Source organism: Macrobrachium nipponense, chromosome 17 (assembly GCF_015104395.2).
Source record: "Macrobrachium nipponense isolate FS-2020 chromosome 17, ASM1510439v2, whole genome shotgun sequence".
Lineage (NCBI taxonomy): Eukaryota > Metazoa > Arthropoda > Malacostraca > Decapoda > Palaemonidae > Macrobrachium > Macrobrachium nipponense.
In genome coordinates, this window is record NC_087210.1 from 37,730,331 (window position 1) to 37,741,699 (window position 11,369).

General features: G+C 37.5%; 1 protein-coding gene across 1 annotated transcript in view; it reads left to right on the forward strand.

Moving 5' to 3' along the window:
* The first annotated feature begins 6,127 nt into the window (after nt 1–6,127).
* The window catches only part of LOC135196179 (N-myc proto-oncogene protein-like), a 22,250-nt gene continuing 17,008 nt past the window's right edge, over nt 6,128–11,369 (forward strand). The window contains exon 1 of the mRNA XM_064222765.1: nt 6,128–6,636. The gene's annotated coding sequence lies outside the window, so the exon portion shown is untranslated. The remainder of the gene's footprint in view (nt 6,637–11,369) is intronic.

Genomic DNA, 11,369 nt, shown 5'->3' on the forward strand with positions numbered 1-11,369 from the left:
AAGCTGTAGGTCCCGTTACTAGGTAACCAATTGGTTCCTAGTGACGTAAAAATATATCTAATCCTTCGGGCCAGCCCTAGGAGAGCTAGTAAAACTAAGATATACTTATTTAGGAGGCGAAAACATACGAAGTGATCATTTACATGACTAACATTTAAAACAAGGAAATGAGTCATCAACAATTTAAAGTAAATCAATTGACAAATCAGTTAATCAACCAAACAAAAACTTCTTTCAGTTTTCTTCTGAAGATTGAAAAAGAAACCCACAAAATCACTTTGTAACTTGTTTGCTTCTAAGTATTTACATTTAGTTTTACTACACACTCGAGTACTTTCAGACCCTATCTGTGGCCCATTTTCAAGAGATGTTTGGGATGTTAGCCTGGGTCAAGGCCCAGCAGTCTTCGAGTGTGTAGTAAAACTAAATGTAAATACTTAGAAGTAAACAAGTTACAAAGTGATTTTGTGGGTTTCTTTTTCAAAAATCAGTTAATGATATAAAGACATCGCACGAAGACTAAACACACCAAACAGACAGACAGACAGACAAACAGCACAATGAAATAACACAAAAGCAGCATAATAGCAATATATGATTAGCACAATAACGCAAAAACAGGCAGCATAATAACAATAACACATAATTAAATAAATAACACCTTATTTCCATAATTACAATGATATAAACCCAAAGCAGCAACAAAAATATATAAACAGACAAATTCCGAAGGATTGACGACCAGGATAAAGACACACAGACGAAATCCGTTGAACCATTGAGAAAAGCAATCAGCTTTCAAACGGGAATGTCCTCAATACGGATGAATTCAGCCGAATTGTCCAGACAGGAGTTCACTGTCAAAACATTCTCTTGCTCTGCTACTATGCAGACGTCAAAACTTCCAGACGGAGAGGTCCTCATCCTCCCACAGAGTCGCCAGGTATACATCACACCTGTCACCCATCAAAGCTACGTACTTCCATCTACTCTACCAAAACATGCTGCTGTTGCCGCTGCCTTCTTGACTGAGTGTTGCAAAGGACCTGTCTGTCTGCTACCCAGAACCTGACTGATGCTGTCAATCTCTCAGTGACAAACGTCAACTCGGCACCTTGACGAGAAACAGTAGAGGGCTGGAGAAACAAGGGAACAGTCGTAATAAGATTTTTCCAGCAAAATCACTACCGATCCTAACAATATCCATTTTTTCCCTAGAGGGGTTGGCCCCAGATTACGCCAACCTTCCGACTCCCAGCTAGTCTCTTGGATGAGATTGGTAGTCCCAGTGCCCTTGTGCATTCTAGCCGTGACCCAACCAAGTTGACGCCCCATCATTTTCAAAGTCCACTGCTTGGGTTGTCAAGAGTTCAAATTGATTTATTTTTTCGGTAAACACTTAAGTAGAGCATATTGTTCTGTGAGTATATATGTATATATTATATATTTAATATATATAAATATGTATGTATATATGTATATATACTATAGATATACATACATATGTGTATTACATACATATATAATATATATATATATATTTACACATACATGATTAAATATACTCTACCGTGATGCAGTCAAACCGAACCGCTAGGCACAGTGACCTTCCCTGAAAAAAGCAGGACGCCATATCTTAAAAACTAACAATAGAATCTTCTCGAAAATCATCTCATTAAGTTTCCCAAACCCAAATTAACTGTTTCCTATGTCTTTGAAATAATCTAAACTAACCCGGCCTAACCTAACCTAACCTAACCCAGGAGCATGGCAGAAAAACCGGGAATTTGCTGCCCAGCATAACGAAACACATTGCATAGTGGAACGCTATGTGCAGTGGTCTGAAATAAAAACCCATGTTATTAATCCCTGCTTAGTTGGGTCATTTGAAAATTATCTCGATTTAACATAAATAAACAGTTCCTTGACTTTCTGCAAGAGCAGAAAAAGGAATGCACTGGAGAGAGAGAGAGAGAGAGAGAGAGAAAAAACTTTGGTCAGTAGCGATACAAAAAGGTTTCATATATCCTTATCAGCTGAAATACTATTATCACACCTTCAAGGTTTCTGAGATAGAAGCTGATAACGACTGTATGTATATTGTTTATTGTTTACAAACACCGGAAAACTGAGCATCCGTCGACAGAAATGACTTTTCTGATTTATCTCGTTTGTTATCAGTATCAGTATCAAAGTTTCCTGTCGTCGTGATCTCCATATTGACCGAATGACTGTCTCTCCTGGAAGTGCAGCCTCCTCCTCCCCCTTCCCAGGGTTTCTGTAAAACATTATGGTACACTTTGATGTACTAGTTATTTTTCACATATTTATCAGAGCCCCCTTATCAAAATAACTATTCTAGACAATCTAACTGAGAGCAAAAATATATATCGTAACATCTAATCATATTGGTTTTCATACGAAGTGTCAGAAAGGAAGATTATCTATTTAAGATTAGAAAATGCTCTGTCACAAAATGATAAGGCTGCTTTTAACACCAAATAGTCCGCAGATAAATATCGGTGAAATTCAGTCACCTTCTGCCAGTTATATATATTTCAGTAACGCAGCGATGACGCCCTTTGTTGTGTTCTAAATAGGCTTTACGGATCAGTCATACAACACCGCATTTGTCTACTTGAGAAAACGAAATGACCGGACTGAAGTCTAGGACACGAATCAACCTAGATTTTAAAACGAGGTATTTGTAACCGAGTATGCGTGTCCACATATGGTGAGGCGCCGTACATCCATCCACAAGTCAAGTTTCAACTCCTTTACCACATTTTCCCTTAACTTTTTTTTTTCATTATCACCCATTGATGACATCCCTATGCTACAATGGGTTATTATCCGTCAAAGACATTACATCCCAAAATTTCACCTTTTCTTCTGATCCTTCCATAGTGAGTCTGACTTCTCTCTATTAATCCATCCACATAAGCGCCTCAGTGGCGTGGTTGGTTTGGTGTTTGCTTCTCACTTCGGTGGTCGCGGGTTCGATTCTCGGCCATTCCATTGAGGAGTGAGAGATGTGTATTTCTGGTGATAGAAGTTCCCTCTCGACGTGGTTGGGAAGTCACGTAAAGCCGTTGGTCCCGTTGCTGAATAACCACTGGTTCCGTGCAACGTAAAAACACCATACAAACAAACAAACAAAAATCCATCCACATGAGTTAACGTTTGACCATTTGCTTTTTCTTTATTGATATGTAAAAGTTGAGGAGTGCCTTCTTTTTACTGTTCTAACCGACTTGGAACCGTTTATTTTGCTTAATTTGTAAGGCGAGTGTTGTGGAGTCTTCATGCCCTGGTCTTACACCTTCCGAACATAGTAGTCTTCTGGCGCTGTATATATTTATTTGTCAGTGATTGATTCTATCCTGAGGAAGACTGTCTGGATTGTTCCATAGGAGTTTATGTTCAACTGAATAATAATAATTATTATCATCAATCTAATGTCTTTATATCATCTATTTTTCTTTATACCTCTTTCCTTTATTCGGTCTTGTTGAGTATATTGCTATCGTTTAATAACTTCACATGATTTCTCCGAACTTCTACCATATTCATCTTTCTCGTTCAGCTTGTACTTGTTTATCTGTACTGACTTTATTATTTCCCCCATCCTCAGTGACTTTTCTCTTTCAGCGAAGGCTTCCTCTTCTCTCTTGCCCTTCTTCCCTTTGTACCGTCTGCCTACCCTAACTCAAGCACCTCCCTCTCTCGTCCCAACCTCCATCCATGCAAGGGTGGGAGGAAGGGGGTGGGGGGGGGGGGATGAAGGTGGGGAGGTAATCTTGAAAAGTGGAGAAAGGGGGAGATGATGCTTAGGGAAGAAAAAGGTGGGGTAAGAAAGATGCGTATAGGGGAGATGCGGGATAAACGAGAAACAGATAGAGACAGAATTGGAGAATAAGAGTGTTTGTGAGGCGGCTGGCTGGCTCCAAAAGAGAGAGGAGAGAGAAGAGAGAGAGAGAGAGAGAGAGAGAGAGAATATGTTCGGACATTGGGAAAGTCAGATTTCGTTTGCTAGTATTAGCAAGTAGTGTATCATCCTTTACTCAGTAAAGGGTCCGAACAGGACCGAAAGTACTTTGCTATCTCGCTTTTTCATTTTTTTCCTTCGTGGCAAAAAACCTTTATTTATACATAGCATCACGTTTTACATACTTCGTGATCAAGTTATTCATATATATATATATATATATATATATATATATATATATATATATATATATATATATATATATTACGTAAATTCTTCCATTTTTATTGTCATAGATTCGTTTATTCAATCAAAGGTGTATCCTCATATTTGTGAATGAGTAACTTTCTGACCGAGGTGCATCCAACTCTCGCCGGTAGCGTTGAGGATTAGATATAGTGTACGTGCAGCTACATTTTCAGTTCCTCTGATGAAACTTAAGCTTGCATCTGTCTTAACTTTTGTTGTAAACAAATAATGGTCATGATGATGATAGATTAAACCAGGTTTGTACTGGCACGGGTTAATGATGGTCAGACATACCTCGTTTACTCTGAACTAATATATATTCCAAAGAACTCTTGTCCAAAATATTTGTTCACTTTTGGAGCCACATTTTTCCAACAGCCAAGCCCCTTTTCTAGAGCATTTTCACAACACTCTCACCAGAGGTCTCGTATCTGCCCCTAATGCCATCTCTTTCTCTGTCACCTGCCATTGCAAATAAGTACTTAACACAGACACCCTTCCATGTTCTCTAAATCCAGCAGAACTCGAGTCAAACTCTTCCAGAGTTTCTCTGAGACCACGAGCAATACTATGCAGTTTCCTCAGCTCTGTGCTCTTCAGCTACCCCGCCACTCATCCTTTGTTTGTCCTCACTAAACTCCCAGCTCCCTCTTCCTAAAGAAAATTAGATTAGTTGACATACATATATATATATATATATATATATATATATATATATATATATATATATATATATATATATATATATATATATATATATATATATATAAATTCTACACTACGTCTACGTCTCCATACATTCAAACCCCCAAGAAGTATTAAGTTTATACGTTTTGAGTTATTTGCAAATATGTATGGGGTAATAGGCTGTAACACCTATGTAGTATGTATATGTATCTGATATATATATATATTATATATATATATATATATATATATTATAATTGTGTGCATTTGCGTTTATCAATAGACAGATACGTAGTATATATTCAAAAAAAAATTGTTCCAAAGAAATTCAGTAAAGTAGCCATTTGTCTCCTAGTGAGTGTGAAGTTTCCCTTACCAGCAAGGGAGCCCAGGTTCCATTCCGTGCGAGAAAGAATGATTTAGGCCTATGTTTGAGAGAAGATGTGAATTATGGACTTGATTGTTTAGCGACCGAGATGTGACTCTCAACCACTGTGTGCCAACTTCATCTAAAAGTACTTGGTGAGAGCCTGAAGGCTGACACCCGGTACCATCATCGCCTTACATACCAACATTACAGGAAGCATTTACCTTGAGGTAATAATATGTATAATGTGCATAATCTATGTAATATAACCTCGGTACAGTTGCAACTTTTTTATTTTTTGTCATTTTAGACGGCTTCGGTGCTCTAGTATGCATACAATAGTGACAGATCAATTGTACCAAAGTTCAATCATCGAGAAAGAAAGGTGTTCTCTGTAATATATTTATAACCCTTTTTTAGCTTCCTCTTCATTATTATCCAGTATCTAATTATAATCTTGTATTCCGAAGTTTTATTTTATGCATTACCATTCTCATGTCATATATTAGGTGTTCCATTTATTATTATTTTTTTATTGTTATTATTATTATTATTATTATTATTATTGAAGGCTGCCACTGCTAGAGTAACATTTAAGTAGTTCTAAATATGAATATCCTGTAAACGTATAACCGTACCAAGCCTACTTTTAATTCACTTCCATTTAAGGCTAAAGGCATCAGAAGTTGTTATAGTCTACCAATCATTCGTCCACTTGTCACCAGATGTCAGGCGAAGCCGCTCTCAGCACTTTCCGTTTGTTACCCAGTTTTGAGGATCACTGGTGCAACCTGAAAGAAGATCCTCGACTCTCTCCAACAGCTCGGGCTTTTCAAGCTTCAGGTGATGAAGTGATAATCTCGTCGGCAATTGTTCATCCATAGTGCCAATGGAGAGTTTGAATCTTGAGTGCAATTAACACGAATTTTATTTGTTTATTTAGCTCCTGTAAATATGACTGAAAATAGCCAGTGCGAACAATCGTGTATACTACAATTAGAAGTAGTGTGAGCATTAAGCTACAGAGGTGTTACCCAAGTGTTTGTAAATTTTTTTATTTAACAAGTACGAATCTTACTTGGTTTCATCTGATAACGGTTGTTTTCGTTATTGGCGAACACGTGAAATTTCCTTATTCAAATAGCTCTTCTTAACGTCAACGACGTTTTGACTAGTAGTTGTGTTGTCTGTGGATCTTACAGAATTCGTCTTTTTAAAGACAGAGCACTGACATTCCAGCTGGAAATGTCTCCGATTAGGAAGCGAGAATTTGTCAACAGGGGATATGGCAATCCTAAGCGAAGGTAGGCTCAGAACTTACTCGTGGACGACCACACACTCAAAGGTAAGTAGCTACATGTATCAAGCGGACTTTGCTTTTTAAAATGTACGTTTAAGAAATTCACCCATGTCCTTAACATAGGCCCATTACACAAGGATATATTAATAGGGTAATTCTAAAGAATAGCTCCGCACGGAGTGCAAGGAACGTTACCGCGAATACGACATCCACTAGGGATTGGGGCGCCCAATGTATTTCACAGTGTTTAGTACTGGTCTCTGGGGTTTAATTACAGTCGACCGCCCAAAAATAACTGTAAATTCTTCATAAGCATCCCGAATGCTGTAGGAAACTGTAATTTCCAAAGAAATACCCGACGCGGATTTATTTACCTAGTTAACCCCCAGGGGCTAGTACTAAACACGGCGAAATACTTGACGCCCCAACCCCTAGTGGCTGTCGTATTCTCGGGAACGTTCCTTGCATGCACTTTTACTATCGACAATACTGAAAAAAATTTTTTTTTTTTTTTATTTTTTAACTCATGCCAGCCTACTGCCATTGTTGAATTGAATATCTTACTTATTTTCGTACACATGGATAATAAAACTTATTATCGTGGAGGTTTAGTAGTTACTAGTTCTGTTGGCAACAGGGCGTTTTCTTGAATTAAGGAGTATTCGACTTATAACTACCTAATTACCATAACGTAAATACACAAATGCTTGTAACCACAAAAAATGGCAGCTAAATTTCTCAAATTTGGTACCATTATGTTTTCAATACATTTTTTAAATGAAAGTACACTTCAGAGAGAGAGAGACTGTGTGTGTGTGAATGAATGATTTTTGCAGTGAACATCGAATTTTACTTGGCTGCTTGTAAATCTTATTTCCAGTAGTCGAGAATCGTGCATTAACAGACGTGTTTTCTTGGGCCATCCATATAGGCTGCCTGATGCAGGGCCATCTTCGAACTAAGAGGCTGACGGGGATGTTGCATCAGAATGAGTTGTGTAACGCCCATAAATGACATCCATAAATGTCATAATACTAAATATTTTTATTTAACAGTTGAAGTGCAAGAACCACGCATTTTAGGACAAATTTTATATAATTTATCCTTTGCTACCCTTCTTAAAGGTAGGAAATTATGGGGTTCCCGATAATAAATAGTTTTGTATATACGAGTGCTTTGTCCACACGGTGATGATTATCAACAACAACAAAATAGAACGCAAGATATTCGTTGTAAAAAAATATAAATATGGCTCGTGCTGCTGATTCGGCGAGGGATTAAAGTATCATAGTATTACTGAGTTAGGTGGGTCTATATTGAAGGCAGAAAGTATACAGTCGTTCCAATGTGTTACTAGGGTGCTGTATAGAGAGAGTTATGCAATTGTCCTTTCACTTGTACCTTGTTCAAAGAAGATCCCCAAATTATCTCGTGCACAACGTTTCACATGCCTAGGAAACCTCGCCGAAAAGTTAAAATACCTATTCGAATATTTGATGTCTTATAAACTGCGTTCAGCAGGTCTGTCAGTCACTGTATGCTGCTCTGTATCTTAACAGCTTTTATGCTTTTGAGTGTTGGTGGAACCGAGTAGTTAGTATGTTTGGTGGAAATATGGATGTTTGGTGGAATTGAGTATGATCGATGGAAACTGGAAGAAGTGTAAAACATCCTGGAACTAAACCATTACTTAACAGGAGCAAATAGAATACATTATGCAAGTGCATTGTCTAGCACAAATGCTTTTGTTCCCTCTGAAAGTGGAGAACAACTCCATAAGAATACAAAGAGGAACTAGAAAGACTTCCGGAATATCAGGACATGGAAGACTCATGAATCTCCTTATCTTTTTGCAAGTCACTTAACAGATCTCTTTAGTATTCACATAAATGTTGCTAGTTAGCTTTTCAAAAGGGGTGTGTGTGTTTGACACAGTTCATTATTGTAAAAACAGTATTCAAAGACCGTACATGTGCAATCGCTAACAAGTTGGCAGGCATACTTTTATGTAGCCTAATTCGGTGGGTAGATAAGACTGATTATTGGATAGGATACGACTGCTTGGCCAATAATGAAATTAATATATATGCTGCATTAGTGTAGGAAGAATATGGTATATTTAAAAAAAATAAATTATGTAAAGGGATAAGGCATGGGAACTTTTATTTGATTTTAAGTACATTATAATAAATAAATACTAATACCAAGCCACTTTTAATTCCTAGTGAACACTAGATGAATATTAAAAGTGGTTTTGTCGTCTTTCCATAGGGAATAAGTGAGGCAAGTAAGCAAGTTTGATATTTACCCACTAAAATATGAAGGCTAGGATCATTTACTAAGTCCATACCTATTATTGTTTTGGAAGCTTTCTATTCCGAGTTTGGGTATTTGGAGATGAATACTTCTAGTGTACGTTCTAGTATTCACAAATACCTGTGGTGCTTCAATTTTTAATATTTGTAATTACCTACCATTTTCGACCAGTTTGAAGCATCATTCATTTACAATCTGAAGGACCTGGGTGTTTCTTGCAAGTTAGTTGCTTTTTCAGTTTGATTATGGCAGACAGACATTCCCCTTTGCCACTGAGGACCGGATGTGCAAGATTAGGTTGGGATTTGTTTAACTTTTAAGGTCTATGGTCTTCTAGGTCTAGTTAGGATGAATGGACTCTCCCTCACCCAAATAAGGTCCTTGCACCATATATTGTGTTAAGTTTTGATGCATCCCTGTACTTTACTCTGTTAAGGCACCGGTTTTAAAGATATGCATCAAATATAAGTACAAATGTAGAATGCCAGGCTGGTTATGTTTGGAGAAGATGATGGAACCTGAAATACACGTAGAGCGAAAAGCACTTAAAGCAACACTTGGTCTGCTGATTTTATATACAGGGAAGAACACAACTGACTTGTCACTGGGTTAAGGAAGTTTATTGAAGATCATGTAAAAATGTGCCTCCATCTCGGTCAATAGGAATTTATCCCCAACACCGTACGGGGTTAGTTCCGTCTGTGCACCGCATGCAGTGGACTGTAGGCATTACTTAGGGTTTTTTTGCAGTGTCTTCGGCTGCTTGCTGCAACCCTTCGCTCCTTTCACTGTACTCCTTTTATATTCTCTTTCCTCCATCTTACTTTCCACCCTCTCCTAACAATTGATTCATTGTGTAACTTTGAGGTTTTTCTCTTGTTACACCTTTCAGGCCTTTTACTGTCAATATCGGTTTCAGCTCTGAATGACCTCATAGGTCCCACTGCCTGGCCTTTGGTCTAAATTCTATATTCAGTTCAACCATAATTTGAAAAGGATACGTCCAAACGACCCCCCACCCCCATAACCTAACCTATTCTAGCGTGTCATACTCCAACCTAGCCATGGGCATTAGATTCTAGGGCATGGCACCCTACAGCATGTTAGGATAGGCTGTGTCCCAGTAGAAGCTCTTTGATCAGCTTGTCAGCATGCTGCACCATCACATCTGGATGGGTCCAGGTGTCTAATGCCCATGGCCAGGGCCGGGTATGACACCCTAGAATAGGTTAGGTTATGGGGTCTGGTGGGTTGGATTAGGATGTATCCCCATTGAAATTATGGTTGAAGCAAATGTAGAATTTAGCCAAAAGGCCAAGCACTGGACCTATGAGGTCATTTAGCGTTGAAACAGATATTGACAGTAAAATGTTTGAAAGGTGTAACATAAGAAAACCCTTACAGTTACGCTATGAATCCAGTGTTAAAAGGTAGAGAGCAAGATGGAAGAAAGAGTATATGACCAGGGTGGTTGTTTAGACCACCATTAAAGGGGCTGTTGACATTTTTTTGAGCATACAGTTGAGATGAAAACCAAGGGCATTGCATGGGTCCAAATTATCTGCACATAACCATAAAAAGAACTGTTAATACAGCAGTCATGGATATCATTTACATCAAGGATGAACTTAGTTATGGGTCATGCAAACAAACAAAAAAATAAACAAAATTAAAGCAAAGTCATCAACTCTGAGAAATTGTCCGGATAATGCAGATTTTGGATATTTTAAGACACTGAACAGCTATCTTTACACACCATATTTTTATGCCCAGTATAGGCACAAAAGGCACATGCACGACTTTACTTCCTAGTATTATATAGTTCAACTTGTGTGCCCAGTTGATCTTCAAATTAAGATGTCATTATGATTTTCAAATTTAATTTACAATCGTGCAGCTTGTGTACAGACATACTGGAACTGCATCACCCCCTGTTTTCAATCAAAATTTATTAACAGTATACAGTGTAATTTGATTTTTTTTCTTATAAGAAATGATTTCAATTGAGAAAAGTTTCCTCAGCAGTCATCCAGAAATCAAAGAGAAAGTTATTAATTTTTTTGCCCAAAATAAAACTAGAAGAATGGATTTCATTTTTAGATGAATGGATCAAGGTTTTTTTTTAAATTAATGGATCAAGGCTTTTCTTTGTATGTGCGCGCGCGTGTATGTTCTTCGTTTTACTCGGTATTAACATAATGCCCAAAAAATTTCTGAAGTAACCTTTTTGCCCAAAATAAAGCTAGAAGAATGAATTTCATTTTCAAATGAATGTATCAAGGGTTTTTTTTTTTAAGTTAATGGATCAAGGCTTTTCTTTGTGTGTGTGTTCTTCGTTTTACATAGTACGTATTAAGATAATGTTTAAAAATTTTCTGAAGTAGTACCCCCACTAGTTTGTCATAATCTGCCACTGTTTACAATATACCTACAGCAAAGTTAAAAAATTTAGATGTTATTTG